Source organism: Otolemur garnettii, unplaced genomic scaffold (assembly GCF_000181295.1).
Source record: "Otolemur garnettii isolate 467f Iridium unplaced genomic scaffold, OtoGar3 scaffold00059, whole genome shotgun sequence".
Lineage (NCBI taxonomy): Eukaryota > Metazoa > Chordata > Mammalia > Primates > Galagidae > Otolemur > Otolemur garnettii.
Window position 1 is genome coordinate 5,641,081 of NW_003852454.1, and position 4,609 is coordinate 5,645,689.

Sequence of the window (4,609 nt, forward strand, 5' to 3'; positions counted from 1 at the left end):
CTAACCTGTTGCTGAGCTCTAGTTAACATAGTGGGTATTTGTATATATAAGATAGTTTGCAGGGTCTTTTTTATTTTTATAGATTAACTTTGTTAGAAAATGATAAGTAGTCGTATAACTACTTCTGCTGTATTACTTAATTTTGGAACAAAAGACTTTGATAGCTTTATCAACAATATATGTTGTATATTTGTTTATTGGCGTACCAGAAAGCAGTTGCATTCCAGGAGCCATGTCTCATGCCTATAACCCTAGCATTCTGGGAGGCCCAGGCGAGAGGATTGCTTGAACTCAGGAGTTGGACACTAGCCTGGGCAAGACTGAGATCCTCTCTCTGCGTAATAGAGAAAACATAGCCCAGTGTGGTGGCACACATCTGTAGTTCCAGGTACTGGGAGGCTGAGGCAGGAAGACCCTGGAGACCAGGAGTTTGAGTTTGCACTGAGCAGTGAGGATGGCATTGAACTCCAGCCCGGATGACAGAGACCCTGGTCTCTAAAAAATCAAAAAAAAAGGCACTTGCTTACGATTGTGGCCACCAGTCATGTATGAGTGTACATATTTCATGACAAGCTGACAAGCTTTTGGGTTTTGAAAATAAATGTTTTGAAACTCAACTTCTTTTAGGTGGTAAATGGATTACTTTAATCTGCATTTTATGATTGTAAAGAAACCCTTGTTCACTGTCAAAAAGTTAGAAATTATTTTATTAAAACTTCTTTTTCTTTTTGAAGCTATACAACACCTACCATCCTAAAAATAACACTGTATCATTTTAGTGTGTTAGGCGAGTTTTTTATTGAACACCTAATATGCAGGTTGCTGTGTTAGCTGTAGGGTCATAGTGAACAAGTCAGATTAGGTCCCTGTCTTTGTTTCTTGTGGGTGAAGTAGCAAAGGCTAAGAGTACTTACTAGAAGGTGCACCTGATAGGAGTCTGGGAGTGCTGAAGACATTTCAGCTATGACTCTGAAGTTAAAGCAGTGAAGTAGAAGAGGGGTGAAGTGTTCCAGAAAGATGGCTAAAGAAAGAAGGTTCAGAATTGACAAGACTCTTGGGCTGAGCAGAAAGAACTGAGTGAACAGTGGTAAGTGGGCTGCGGAAGGGTTAGGTAGGAGGAGTTGCCTGAGGGAGCAGAGCCGTTAAAGGGATCAGTGTTGTGATTGCTCAAAATCCACTAGCTATGACCTGAAGAATGGAGTTGGGAGGGTTTGGGTAGTTTGGGAAGGAGTGACTATGGAGAATTTTTTTTTTTTTGGCATTTTAATAGTCATTAAAACCCTCTTAATTTGTATATTCTTTTTTTTGGTCACCCTTGGTAGAGTCCCGTGGTGTCGTAGCTCACAGTAATCTCAAACTCTTGGGCTCAAGTGATCCTCTTGCCTCAGCCTCCTCAGTAGTAGTGCCATAAGCAACTGCCACAACATCTGGCTGCTTTTTCTATTTTCAGTAGAGATTTGAGGCAGGGGTCCTTCCTCTTGCTCAGGCTGGTCTCAGACTCTTGAGCTCAAGCAATCCACTGGTCTTGGCCTCCCAGAGTGTTAGGATTACTAGCATGAGCCATCACGCCTGGTCTCATGCTTGGCTTATTAAATACATTTTTGATTTGTGATAGTATATGATGAGTTTCTTGGGACTTAACCAAATTGTAAGTTTTGGGGGGTTTTTTGGGAGGGGGCAGTCTCACACTTTTGCCCTGGATAGATTGCCATGACATCATAGCTCACAGCAACCTCAAACTTCTGGGCTTGAGCAATCCTTTTGCCTTAGCCTCCTAAGTAGCTGGGACTACAGGCCTGTGCCACTACTCTTGGCAGAGATGTAGTGTTACTCTTTTCAGACTGGTCTCGAACTCCTGAGCTCAAGCAATCCACTGGCCTAGGCCTCCCAGAATGCTAGGATTGCAGGTAGAATTAGAGGCATGAGCTACTGTGCCCTGCCTCCCCAATCATAAATTGAAGACTTAAATAATAACTTTACTTATGAAGACATTAAAACAATAGTACAAAAATTTCCATGTACTTTTCACTTAGCTTCCCTTAATGATAGTGTTTGAGAACTTAAAGTTTGAGTGAGGATCAAAAGTAGGTCTACGTATTGTGGTTATGTGTTTTAAATCTGCCTTTTTTCTTTTTTGAGGTGGAGTCTCTTGCCCAGGGCCCAGGGTAGAGTATCGGAGGGTGTCCTGGTAGCTCACAGCAATCTCAATCTCCTGGGTTCAAGCGATCCTCTTGCCTCCCCTAGCTTGAACTGCAAGTGTATACTATCATGCTTGGGTGGTTTTTCTGATTTTTTTTTTTCTGATTTTTTAATGGAGCTACCTGAGGGTCTCACTCTTGCTCAGATTGGTCTGAAACTCCTGAGCTTAAGCCATCCACCTGTTTCACTTGGCCTTCCAGAGTGCTAAGATTATAGGCATGAGCCACTGTGCCCCGCCTAAATTTCTTTTTTAATCTCTAAATTATGAGTTTTACATGAATGGTTTTTTGATGTAGTAGAAAGATAAAGATTTGGAATTAGAAAATAAGAGTTTGAGCCCTAAGACTTGTCTTTACCATTTACTAAATAATAGATTTGGCCAATGGTTTGATTTTCTTTAACTCTTAAAATTACTCATCCAAATAGAACAGTGCCTAAGGATGAGATAAGATTATTTAGTACTAAACGTTTATTGTTCAGGATTATGAATTGTGCTAAATGGCTAGCTATTCAAATAGGGATTGTATCCTCAAGTTGCTTACAATACAAAGTGTCCCAAAAGTTGCTGTATGTAGGAAAAATGGGAAGTGGTAGCTGAATGAACCTTTACAAAATATTCATTATGAAATATTTACAGACTGTTCTCTATGTGTTGGCCATCTCTTTATACACACACATGCACACACATACGTGATGTCTCTCATAGGGAACATGTTCCAAGATAACTGTTATTATGTGAGCTCATTAATTTTTCCTATGTATAGATACTTTTGGAACACGCTGTAAAGAAGACCCCAATTCCTGATTTGATTGATCATGACACATAATATGCTTTTATCAAAATAGCACATGTACCCCACAAATATGTACAACTATCATATGTCTGTAATAATTAAAAGTTTGAAAAAAGACAGACATATAAATGATTAATTATGTAATTTGATTTATGAGGCAGTAAATTTTCAAGATTCATTGGAAGTGCAATGATGGGAGTGACTTTCTTTTTTTTTTTTTGAAACAGAGTCTTATTTTGTCGCCCTCGGTAGTGTGCTATGGTGTCATAGCTCACAGCAACCTCAAACTCTTGGGCTCAAGCGATTCTCTTGTCTCAGCCTCCCAAGTAGCTGGGATTATAGGTGCTTGCCACAATGCCCGGCTATTTTTAGAGACAGGGTCTCCTTCTGGCTCAGGCTAGTCTTGAACCCATGAGTTCAGGGAATCCATCCTCCTCAGCCTCTCAGAGTGCTAGGATTATAGGTGTGCACCAGGCCAGGAGTGACTTTTTGGATATCAGAATGTTTCTTAGTGAAGATATTGGTGGAGTTGAATTAAATGGAAGGGGTAGGGATTCTCTGACATACGGGCTTTAGAAGTCTGGTTAACAAGACATGGGCAGCTGAAATGAGACTGCATGCCACAATGCAAAAGGAACAATACCTGAAATAAATCTGGAGGGAGAGACTGGGATGTTTGAGCACTTTGTAAACTGTAATGCTATATGAAATTTCAGTTATTTCTTTGGTATTAATTTGCCTAATTAAACAAGAGTATACATATTTGTAAAATGTATATGATAATCTGTAATTTATAGATACATATTTTAATATGGTAGTTTTTATCTTAGATTAAAAAATTAATATTTTTTTTTATTCTTTTTCTTTTGAGACAAAGTCTCACTTTATTGCCCTCAGTAGAGTGCCATGGTGTCACACAGCTCACAGCAACCTCCAATTCCTGAGCTTAGGTGATTCTCCTGCCTCAGCCTCCTGAGTAGCTGGGGCTACAGGCACCTGCCACAATGCCCAGCCATTTTTTTGTAGTAGTTTGGCTGTGGCTGGGTTTGAACCCACCACCCTTGGTATATGGGGCCTGTGCTCCACCCACTGAGCTACAGGCACCACCCCCCAAAATTAATATTTTTGATGGGGTCTCAAGGTTTTGGCTAACGCATTCCCTCTGCCTTGGCCTTCTGAAGCATTGAGATTATAGGCATGAGCCCAGCTAGATCTTAATTTTATTAGGTTTTTAAATACTTATAGTTGAACAAGTCATCTAATATGTAGGCTCCTTTTGTAAAACAGCTCTCTTCTGAATTACATTGATGGCTTTTCTCATTCTACCACTTTTTTGTGAGACAGTCTCAGTATGTCGCCCTCAGTAGAGTTCACTGGTGTCACAGATCACAGTAACCTTCAACTCTTGGGCTTAAGCTATTCTCCTGCCTCTGCCTCCCAAGTAACTGGGACTACAGGCATATGCCACAATGCCTGGCTGTGTTTTTGTTATAGTTGTTTTGTCATTGTTCAGCAGGCCTGGGCTGGGTTTGGACCCACCAGTCCTGGTGTAAGGGGCTGGTGCCCTAAACCACTGAGCTATGGGCGCTGAACCTCTGTTGGTACTTTTTTTTTTT

General features: G+C 40.6%; 1 protein-coding gene across 2 annotated transcripts in view; it reads left to right on the forward strand.

Annotated features, from left to right (window-relative positions):
- EPB41L5 (erythrocyte membrane protein band 4.1 like 5) overlaps nucleotides 1-4,609 on the forward strand; it is a 114,499-nt gene that overhangs the window by 1,523 nt on the left and 108,367 nt on the right. The window lies entirely within an intron of this gene.